This window comes from Palaemon carinicauda, chromosome 24 (assembly GCF_036898095.1).
Source record: "Palaemon carinicauda isolate YSFRI2023 chromosome 24, ASM3689809v2, whole genome shotgun sequence".
Classification (NCBI taxonomy): Eukaryota; Metazoa; Arthropoda; class Malacostraca; order Decapoda; family Palaemonidae; genus Palaemon; species Palaemon carinicauda.
The window spans coordinates 105446028-105459115 of NC_090748.1; positions in this window are offsets into that span (position 1 = coordinate 105446028).

Sequence of the window (13088 nt, forward strand, 5' to 3'; positions counted from 1 at the left end):
AGAATAGATAATTTGAAAACATGGCATATAATACTTGGAAATACTTATGAGACTAAGCACAATTTCTGGTCAAATTTAGTGAAATGGATGCATGTATGTAATGACAGATATTTGTTCTTTTAATGACTTTATTTTTTCTATTAAACAAGTAATTTCGAGCATATGACTTTACGCCCCCCTTGTATCGTCCTCACGCCCCCCCTAGTGGGGCGCGCCCCCCAGTTTGGGAACCACTGTTCTAAGTCATATTATACAAATAAAATATTTGGTTCCATTTCTATTCAAATTAAACATAAGAAAGGAAATGATCCTAATTTTATATTTTATTCACAACCAAATTATTCCAATCTAGTTAAAAAAAAAAGTTAATTTAGAGTTTTTCTTCCAAACCCCAAAAAATGAAGATAATTCATCAGTCTAAAGCATATTATACAAATAAGATATTTGGTTCCATTTCTATTTAAGTTAAACATAAGAAAGGAAATTATCCCAATTTCATATTTTATTCACAACCAAATTATTTCAATCTAGTTAAAAAAAGGTGAATTTAGATTTTTACTTCCAATCCCCCCAAAAATTAAGACAAGTGATCATCATAAATCATATTATATAAGTAAGAAATTTGGTTCCATTTCTATTCAAATTAAACATAAGAAAGGAAAATAACCAATTATATATTTTATTCTCAACCAAATTATTCCAATCTAGTTAAAAAAGGTGAATTTAGATTTTTACTTCCATTCCCCCCCAAAAATTAAGATATGTGATCATCATAAATCATATTATATAAGTAAGAAAATTTGGTTCCATTTTTATTTAATTTAAACATAAGAAAGGAAATTATCCAAATTTTATATTTTATGCACAACCAATTATTCCAATCTAGTTAAAAAAAGAAAAAAATGAAATTAGATTTTTTCTTCCAATCCCCTCATAAATGAAGATAACTCTCATTCTAAATCATATTATGCAAGTAAAATATTTGGTTCCATTCTATCTACATTAAACATAAATATGGAAATAATCTAAATTTTACCTTTTTATTCTCAACCAAATCGTTCACGTTTACTTAAAAAAAAAGTAAATCCCAATTTTCTATTCCCATAAAAACTATGATAATTAAATCGTTATTAATCATATAATACAAGTAAAAAACTTTGGTACTATTTCTGATAATGGATCCCAATTAATAGGGAAATTTTCCTTATTTTACCTTTTATTTACAACCTAATCGTTCCGATTTCCTAAAAAAAAAGGAAATCCCAATTTTCTATTCCTATAAAAAAACTATGATAATTAAATCATTATTAATCATATTATACAAGTAAAAACTTTGGTTCTTTTTCTATTTAATCTAAACATGAATAGGGAAATTATCCCAATTTTACCTTTTATTTACAACCTAATCGTTCCGATTTCCTAAGAAAAAAAAAAATCCCAATTTTCTATTCCTATAAAAAAACTATGATGATTAAATCATTATTAATCATATTATAAAAGTAGAAACTTTGGTTCCATTTCTATTTAATTTGAACATGAATAGGGAAATTATCCTATTTTTACCTTTTATTTACAGCCAAATCGTCCCGGTTTACTTAATAAAAGAGGGAAATCCTTTTCACTTCCCAACCGATAACCATAGGCGAATCGCTAAAGTCAATCAACTCTATCCATTGATGAGGGAAATTGAACCGAAGCGAGGCCTTAACACTAGAACGGTTAAAGGCTATGAAACCGAAGCTTCTTTTTTTTATTCTTCCACGACCCATTTATTTTCCATCGGCCCGTTCTGGAATTGTGGCAGGTATTTGGCTGTGCTGGAAGATGCGTTAGTCGCTAAATTCTTGATGCTGTTAAAAGGAGAGAGAGAGAGAGAGAGAGAGAGAGAGAGAGAGAGAGAGGAGAGAGAGAGAGAGAGAGAGAGAGAGGGGGGGGGGAAATTGGTATATACGCTTATTACTATTACTGAGAGAGAGAGAGAGAGAGAGAGAGAGAGAGAGAGAGAGAGAGAGGGGGGGGGAAATTGGTATATACGCTTATTACTATTACTGAGAGAGAGAGAGAGAGAGAGAGAGAGAGAGAGAGAGAGAGAGAGAAATTGGTATATACGCTTTTTACTATTACTGAGAGAGAGAGAGAGAGAGAGAGAGAGAGAGAGAGAGAGAGAGAGAGAGAGAGAGAGAGAGAGAGAGAGAGAAATTGGTATGTGCGCTTATTACTATTACTGAGAGAGAGAGAGAGAGCGAGAGAGCGAGAGAGAGAGGGAGAGAGGGAGAGAGCGAGAGAGAGAGAGAGAGAGAGAGAGAGAGAGAGAGAGCATGTAAGAGGGATACAAAAGATTATTACTATCAGAGAGAGAGAGAGAGAGAGAGAGAGAGAGAGAGAGAGAGAGGGCTCTAGAATGAGAGAGAGAGAGGGGGCTCTAGAAAGAGAGAGAGAGAGGGGGATTTAGAGAGAAAAAAGATAGTAAAGAGATAGAGATAGACAGAGAGAGGGAGGAAAAGAGAAAGAGGGGGTCTAGGGGTTCTAGAGAGAGAGAGAGATGTGGAAAGAAATGGAAAAGAGAGAGAGTCTAGAGAGAGAAAGAGAGACAGAGAGAGAGGGGGGAAAGAGAGAGAGATAAGGAGAGAGCGGGGAAGAGAGAGAGAGAGAATCTAGAGAGAGAGAAAAAAAGAGATTGAGAGAGAGAGGAGGGGAAAAGATAGAGATAGGGGGGGGAGAGAGAGCTGTGAAAGAGAGAGAGGGTCTAGAGAGAGAAAGAGAGATAGGGAGAGTGAAAGAGTGTCTAGAGAGAGAGAGAGATAGTTAGAGAGAGGGGTAAAGAGAGATGGAGAGGATCTAGAGATAAAGGGGAAGAGAGAGAGAGAGAGAGAGAGAGAGAGAGAGAGAGAGAGAGAGAGAGAGAGAGAGGTCTACGTGAGACATGTAGAGAGAGAGAGAGAGAGAGAGAGAGAGAGAGAGAGAGAGAGAGAGGCTTCCAATCCCATAGAAAATGATTGTTGTCAACAGCGAAGTTCCATTCATCCAAGTGATTTAATTGACGACTGGTTATTCTACCAACAATAACGCTGATAGTTTCAAGGGAAATTCAATTTCTCATAAAAAATAAGACATCATTATATCTAAGACGAAGATATCTGATAAATAGCCAAGATTTAATTATCTAGAAATTAAAATAAATTAAGGCTATAAAAGAGTTTGAAGACGGGTGTAACAGCCAAGAATTAATTACCTGGAAGTTAAGATACGTAAGGGCTATAGAATAGTCTATGATGAGGGTCATAGAATGAGATGGGATACGATGCACAAAAGACCAACCTCGTCATGGTATTATTCAGACATTGGAAGAACATAGTAAATTGGAAGGGATATTAGTTCGTGGTTAGCCTAGAGTTGCTCCTGAATAATTTTTCTTCCATTCATTAATTTTTGAACACATGTAGGGCTAACTGTTACGGATAATTAAAATGGTTGTTTGGTTGCAATTTCATCCACACATTTAAAAGGATAACAACAACTGGTAGACATTATTAATATGGTTATGTGGTTGCAATTTCATCCACACTTTTAAAAATTAACAGTAACTGCTGGAGATATTTAAAATGGTTATGGGGTTGGAATTTCATCCACACTTTTAAAAGTTAACAGTAACTGCTGGAGATAATTAAAAGGGTTATGGGGTTGCAATTTCATCCACACTTTTGAAAAATAACAGCAGCTGCTAGAGATAATTAAAATGGTTATGTGGTTGCAATGTCATCCACACTTGTAAAAAATAACAGCAGCTGCTAGAGATATTTAAAATGGTTATGGGGTTGCAATTTCATCCACACTTTTAAAAGTTAACAGTAACTGCTGGAGATATTTAAAATGGTTATGTGGTTGCAATTTCATCCACACTTTTAAAACGATAACAGCAACTGCTAGAGATAATTAAATGGTTATGTGGTTGCAATTTCATCCACACTTTTAAAAGTTAACAGTAACTGCTGGAGATATTTAAAATGGTTATGTGGTTGCAATTTCATCCACACTTTTAAAACGATAACAGCAACTGCTAGAGATAATTAAATGGTTATGTGGTTGCAATTTCATCCACACTTTTAAAAGTTAACAGTAACAGCTGGAGATATTTAAAATGGTTATGGGGTTGGAATATCATCCACACTTTTAAAAGATAACATCATCAGCTGGAGATTATTAAAAGGGTTATAGGGTTGCAATTTCATCCACCCTTTTAAAAAGAAAACAGCATCATCTGCAGATAACTAAAATGGTTATGGAGTTGCAATTTCATCCACCCTTTAAAAAAAAAAACAGCATCATCTGGAGATAATTAAAAGGGTTATGGGGTTGCAATTTCATCCACACTTTTAAAAAATAACAGCAGCTGCTAGAGATAATTAAAATGGTTATGGGGTTGCAATTTCATCCACATTTTTGAAAAATAACAGTAACTGCCGGAGATATTTAAATGGTTATGGGGTTGCAATTTCATCCACCCTTTTAAAAAGAAAACAGCATCATCTGGAGATAATTAAAACGGTTATGGGGTTGCAATTTCATCCCTACTTTTATAGGATAACAGCATCTGCTGGGGATAATTAAAAAGGTTATAGGGTTGCAATTTCATCCACCCTTTTAAAAACGAAAACAGCATCATCAGGAGATAATTAAAAGGGTTATGGGGTTGCAATTTCATCCACCCTTTTAAAAAGAAAACAGCATCATCTGGAGATAATTAAAAGGGTTATGGGGTTGCAATTTCATCCACCCATTTAAAAAGAAAACAGCATCATCTGGAGATAATTAAAAGGGTTATGGCGTTGCAATTTCATCCACACTTTTATAGGATAACAGCATCATCTGGAGATAATTAAAAGGGTTATGGCGTTGCAATTTCATCCCCACTTTTATAGGATAACAGCATCTGCTAGGGATAATTAAAAGGGTTATAGGGCAGCAACCGCATCCTGAGAAATATTCTTGCAAGCTGACGTCTTTAGATTTCTGCTCAGAACTCCTCCATGGAGCAATAAGTCATATAATGTTTTTAGAAAATTTAATGTTAGGATGTAAATGAAAATATAAATAATATAAAGGAAATTAATTTTGTTCCTGGAAGCGAAATACTTTTTAAAAACCCGAATAAAAAGAATGAATGCTGTGTAAATACTTATTTTTCTCGAAGAAAGGTTATAATAAGGGGGAACATCTCATCTTTTCGTAGAAATACTTGAAGGAAAAGATAAAATCTAAGGATTCAACTCAATATTATTTTGTTTGCTATTATATATAAGCTTCTACACTCAAATTTACCGTAAATTAAAAACGTTAAATTCATGGAATAAATGTTGCCAGGCATTTACAGTTTAAAAAACGGATATATTGATGTAAAGGAGTGATATTACGGTCACCAACCCGTAAAATATAATAATAAAGTAGGGTAGGAATTACGGTCGCCTGTATTTTACTGAAATACGGCTAAGAAAAGTATATTTTAACGGAGAATTTCCTATAGAAATTACGTTTTTTTTTTTTTTTTTTTTTTTTTAGTGTATACATAATTTTCCAACCATTACAATAGAATGTGGATATGTACAGCGTAGATGCATTATTACTAACTTAAAAAAAAAAGATAAAAACTCTTTTCAGATAAAATATCACCGGAAAATCCTATTGTGTATTTTTGATTCTAATCTATATAAAAAGCCTTATTTCTGGATACCAATTATATAGGAAAGAAAAACATATACGACAGTATTTTACAAAACAAAATTCACAATTCAGTACTTAGATAAAAGTAATAGTATACAATAATCAGTATCTTCATGTTTCTTGTTTTCATTTAGTAGACAAATCATTTGCAGACTTCATACCCTATGATTTTCCAAAAAATATATTTTGGTTCTCTCACAACAAAGTAGGTTTTCTGGTGCGTGGACACAGCTAATCTTTGCAATTTTTTTAGTACGGATTTGATAAGGTAGATACATACATATATATATATATATATATATATATATATATATATGTATATATATATATATATATATATATATATATATATATATATATATATATATATATATGCACACATAAAAATTGAATTCTTGACTTGATCTAAAATATTAGTGAGAGAGAGAGAGAGAGAGAGAGAGAGAGAGAGAGAGAGAGAGAGAGAGAGAGAGAGAGAGAGAGATGGCGCTCACCATATTGAAATACAATACTTCTATGTCTTCCACTGCTTCCATACTTCGTGATAATGATAATGATAATAAATGAAATAAAACTAAATATATAAAAAGAATACTTATAAAAAATCATATAATATAATATGAAAAGGCAAATATACAGACGCCAATACTAAACAATACCAAATGATTTCAGCTAAAGCCAGAATTGCAAAAGAAACTAGAAAGATCTGGAGAGCGAAGCTTTGAACTTTAAAGGAGAACAGAGCGAGCGAGAGAAATATATTTGTCTCAGAACAACCAGGGCAAAATCTTTTTTATTTTTTTTTCTTCTAGACTAGAGAGTCGTCGAGAGTTCGCTGGATGATTCTGTTTTTCTCTAACGGAAAGCGAAGACAAACTGAAGGTCGCCATTGAGTCTATAAATGCTGAATTACTATCGCCTAATTCTTAAATCCGGGTTAGGTCTTCGTTGATTTGGTAGGGGAGGGGGACTGAACAAAGAAGAGGATAGTTTGGTAGCTTAGTTCAATTTGTTTATGATTTGTTTATGTATATTTTTGTAATGCAGCCTATTATATATATATATATATATATATATATATATATATATATATATATATATATATATATATATATATATATATATATATATATATATACGGGTATATATATTTATATACATATAAATTTTTATATATATATATATATATATATATATATATGTCTTATTTATAACTGTAATCGAACAGTTTAACATGTTTTTTCAAAAAGGCCCATAAAAGAAACACAGGAAATATGAATAAATCACACTATATTTCGGTCAATAAACATCGACCCTCTTCAGGATGTGAAGTAAAAGTAAAGAATACAGTGGAGAGTGACGGTTTATATATGAAAGCAAAAGGGTGTGTTCAATTGTTCTATAGTTGTTATAATTGCTGGAAGGATTAGCCAAATTTAATTACATCCAGGTGCGTGTTCTTATTGTTGAGCCGCTTGGAGGAAGTCTTGACCTCTGATGCATGTCTGGTGGTCGGTCTCCGTGGATTATCTTCTTAATGATAGGGTTGAGAAGAGTATTGTCCACTGTGTCAGCTTTCCATTGGCCCCCAGATAGGTTTATTGTGTTTGATTGATTTATGATGGCTGATTCCAGGATTTTCCTTCTGTACGGACAGGTACTCTTAAAAAGCAAAGACGACTCACTCCAGTTAATCTGGTGCCCTAAATCCCTAAGGTGAATGAAAATCCCCGAGTTTTCATACCCATATCTAACAGATCTTTTGTGTTCGGATAATCTTTGAGATAGCGAACGGCCAGTTTGCCCAACGTACACTTTTTCACAGTCCCTACATGGTACTTTGTAAACGCCGGCTTCTATTTCTCTTTTATTTTGATAAACATTAATAAGGGCGCTTGCTATGGTCTTTGTTTTTTCATATCCAAAGACCATAGCAAGCGCCCTTATTAATGTTTATCAAAATAAAAGAGAAATAGAAGCCGGCGTTTACAAAGTACCATGTAGGGACTGTGAAAAAGTGTACGTTGGGCAAACTGGCCGTTCGCTATCTCAAAGATTATCCGAACACAAAAGATCTGTTAGATATGGGTATGAAAACTCGGGGATTTTCATTCACCTTAGGGATTTAGGGCACCAGATTAACTGGAGTGAGTCGTCTTTGCTTTTTAAGAGTACCTGTCCGTACAGAAGGAAAATCCTGGAATCAGCCATCATAAATCAATCAAACACAATAAACCTATCTGGGGGCCAATGGAAAGCTGACACAGTGGACAATACTCTTCTCAACCCTATCATTAAGAAGATAATCCACGGAGACCGACCACCAGACATGCATCAGAGGTCAAGACTTCCTCCAAGCGGCTCAACAATAAGAACACGCACCTGGATGTAATTAAATTTGGCTAATCCTTCCAGCAATTATAACAACTATAGAACAATTGAACACACCCTTTTGCTTTCATATATAAACCGTCACTCTCCACTGTATTCTTTACTTTTACTTCACATCCTGAAGAGGGTCGATGTTTATTGACCGAAATATAGTGTGATTTATTCATATTTCCTGTGTTTCTTTTATGGGCCTTTTTGAAAAAACATATATATATATATATATATATACATATATATATATATATATATATATATATATATATATATATAAATGTATATATATATATATATATATATATATATATATATATATATATATATAAATGTATATATATATTTATATATATATATATATATATATATATATATGTGTGTGTGTATATATATTCATATATATATATATATATATATATATAAGGAAATGCATATATGATGAGAACAAATTAACAATAAAACATTCTACAAACAGTAACAACCTCAAAACAGATATGTCATATATAAACTATAATTATATATACACATATATACTGTATGTGATTGTTTATATGTACACACACACACACACTATATATATATATATATATATATATATATATGTATATATATATGTATATATATATGTATATATATATATATGTATGTATATATATATATATATATATATATATATGTATGTATATATATATATATATATATATATATATATATATATACTTATATATATATATATATATATATATATATATATATATATATATACATATACGTACATCACTGTATGTATACCAAACGGAAATTCAAGGGGAGAAATATACACAGACTGCATCAATATATTCAAAGCATATTTATTTACAAAGTCTTATGAATTTCAATTTGCACAACCACTCAGTTACCTACTCCATGTGAAATAATTTATTTCCGCCTATAACTTCTTAGAAGGCAAAGGCACTCGACTATTCATTCACTTTTCTATTGAAGTTATTCATTAAGGAAGTTGAATAGGAGCTTTTAAAATATTCTTTACTGGATATTACTGTTTCAATAATATTTTGCATCTCGCAGAAATATTGCAATGAAAAGTATTTTTCATTATTAAATATTATTAGAATATGTCTGTTTGAAATAATCGATTGTTTCACGAATAGTTTGCAGTTACCATAAATATTTCAAGATTTTTTTTTATTAGATGTTGCAAGAAAATGTATTTTTAAATTAATTCATTGTTTCAATAGTATTTTGCATCTCACATAAATATTACAAGAATATTTTTATTGAATATAACAAGAAAATGGCATTTGAATTAATTTATCATTTCAATAACATTTTGCAGCTTCCATAAATATTGCAAGTTTTTTTTTATTGAGTAATACAAGAAAACGTCTTTTTATTATAATTCACCATTTTACTAATAGTTTGCAGGTCGCATAAATATAGCAAGTTTTTTTTTATTATTATTAAACATTCCAGGAAAATGTCTTTTTGAAATTATTTATTGTTTCACTGATATTTTGCAGCTCTCATAAATGTTGCAAGTTTTTGTTTTGTTTTATTAAACATTACAAGAAAAAAATTTTTTGAATTAATTTATTGTTTCACTAATATTTTGCAGCTCGCATAAATATTACAAGAATATCTTAATTAAGTATTACAAGAAAATTTCTTTTTAAGATAATTTATTGTTTCATTAATAGTTTGCAGCTTGCATGACTATTGCAAGATTTATTTTATTCAAATATTACAAGAATATGTCTTTTTGAAATAATTTATTGTTTCATTAATAGTTTGTAGCTCGCATAAACATTGGAAGGAAAAATAGTTTTATTATTAAATATTACAAGGAAAAGTCTTTTTAAATTAATATATTGTTTCACTAATATTTTGCAGCTCATAGATATTGCAAGAAAAGTTTTTTTTTTAATTAGATATTAAAAAAATGTCTTTTTAAATTAATATATTGTTTAAGTAATAGTTTGCAGCTTGCATAAATATTGCAAGGAAAAGTATTTTTTTATTAAATATTACGAAAATGTCTTTTTGAATTAATTTATTTTTTTCACTAATAGTTTGCAGCACGCATAAATATTACAAGAAAAATTTTTTCAATTAAATATTTCAAGAAAATTTCTTTTTATATCAATTTATTGTTCCTTTTAATTATATCATTTTATTCTTTCTCGTTTGCAGTATCATAATCTTAATTGTTTCAATTATAAGAAAGGTTTTATAAATGCTTTTTATAAAACTCGTAAATCATTCCTTAAATATGTAAATGTTATCTCTCGAGTATAAAACTCGTAAATTATTCCTTAAATATGTAAATGTTATCTCTCGAGTATATATTTTTGAACGCAACAGTTATACATTCCATTTCACAATAACAAGGCTGTAAAATTGTATTACAAACTTGTAACAATTCTGTATCACAACCTTGTAAATATATTAGAAGCATTCACGTGGATCAATAACAAAAGAAATTGAGTTGAAAATATGATTCATTTTTAACTATCGCATATTCTGCTAAACGCTTGATAAAAAGAAGAGATATTTAAAGCTAATAGTACAGATTATTGAACACTTTTTCTTAATTCATATTTCGGACCTCTATTACATAAAACTACACGAGAGATGTTTAGATTGATAAATCCTGTAGGAGCCCTTGGTATTATAGATCCTGCTTTAGCAACTAGGACTGTAACTTAGATAATAATAATAATAATAATAATAATAATAATAATAATAATAATGATGAAAACAACAACAACAACAACAACAACAACAACAACAACAACAACAACAACAATAACAATAACAATAACAATAACAATAACAATAACAATAATAGGTTTCAAGTACCAAAACACTTCTAAAGCACCCATTTTATAACTCGGAATAAAGAATAAATTAAAAAAATATGTTGTGAGTCATATTTCATATCTGAGTTACAAATGTTCTAATTTCATTTATGTTACGTTTTATCTTACCTGATCTATTAATTAAAAAAGAATATGATACAGATCAGTGCTTAGAAAAGTAGTAAATAATTAATATTGAACCCAACCATCGTACACCACCTGTAAGATTGTAACAATACTCAGGGGAACATTTACAATTAAAACGATACTTCGGCGACAATTAATCGTAGTAAAACCAGATAAAGCTTTTAGAGTAGGGGTGCAATGATGAAAATTTAATTACTGTCTTATATCCATTAATAAAATATTCTAACTTTGCAGTTTCTCTGCGAAGAATATCATAAATATCAAGAGCTTCTACTAGTTAACTATTAAGAGAAATTTTTGTTTTGTCTCAATAAAACGCAAAAAAATGCTTTAGAAGTAAGAGAATGTAATGATTAAAATTTAATTGCTATCTTATATCCATTAATAAGATATTCTACCTTTGCAGTTTCTCTGCGAAGAATATAGATATCAAGAGGTTCCACTAGTTAACTATTAGGAAAAAAATTCGTTTTGCCTCAATAAAACGCAAGAAATGCTTTAGAAGTAGGAGAGTGTAATGATTAAAATTTAATTACTATCTTATATTCATTAATAAAATATCCTAACTTCGTACTTTCTCTGCGAATAATATCATAAATATCTAGAGGTCCTTCTAGTTAACTATTGCGAAAAAGAAAATTTCATTTGTCGCAATAAAACGCAAAAGTACTTTAGCAGTAAGGGAGTGTAATGATGAAAAATGGATTACTGTCTTATACCCATTAAGAGAATATTCCGCCTTTTTCATTTCTTTGCGTAGAATATTATAAATACCAAGAGGTTCTTCTAGTTAACTATTGAGAACGAAGACTCATCTTGTTGCAATAAAATGCTCAGAGAAAATAGCTTGTGGTGTAAAAGTGTAGAGAAGAAAATTTAATTACCATCTTTTATCCATTAACAGTATATACTACCTTTCTCGTTTCTCTGCGAAGAATGACATAAATACCAAATGGATTTTTTGTTAACTATTGAGAAAAAAATTCATTGTGTGTCAATGAAATGCAAAAATACTTTAGCAGTAGGAGAGTGTTATGATGAAAATTTAATTAACATCTTTTATCCATGAACAGCATATACTACCTTTCTCGTTTCTCTGCGAAGAATGACATAAATAACAAGAGGTTCTTCTAGTTAACTATTGAGGACGAAGAATCATTTTCTTGCAATAAAATACAGACAAAAAAAAGTTTTCGTAGTAAGAATTTAACGATGAAAATTTAATTACAATCTTATATCCATTAAGAGGATACTCTACTTAACTCGTTTCTCTGCGAAGAATGTTATAAATGCCAAGAGGTTCTTCTAGTTAACTATTGAGGTCGAAGAATCGTTTTGTTGCAATAAAATACGGACAACAAAAAAAGGCTTTTGTAGTAAGAATTTAACGATGAAAATTTAATTACTATCTTATATCCATTAGGAGGATATACTACCTTTCTCGTTTCTCTGCGAAGAATGTTATAAATACCAAGAAGATTTTCTTCTTAACTATTAAGGACGAAGACTCGTTTTGTTGCAATAAAATACAGATAAAAAAAAAAGTTTTCGTTGTAAGAATTTAACGATGAAAATTTAATTACTATCTTATATCCATTAAGAGGATATACTACCTTTCTCGTTTCTCTGCGAAGAATGTTATAAATAACAAGAGGTTCTTCTAGTTAACTATTGAGGATGAAGAATCGTTTTGTTGCAATAAAATACAGACAAAAAAAAATTTCGCAGTAAGAATTTTACGATGAAAATTTAATTACTATCTTATATCCATTAAGAGGATATACTACCTTTCTCGTTTCTCTGCGAAGAATGTTATAAATACCAAGAGGTTCTTCTAGTTAACTATTGAGGTCGAAGAATCGTTTTGTTGCAAAAAAATACAGACACAAAAAATATCTTTTGGAGTAAGAGTTTAACGATGAAAATTAACTATCTTATATCCATTAAGAGGATAATCTACTTTTCTCGTTTCTCTGCGAA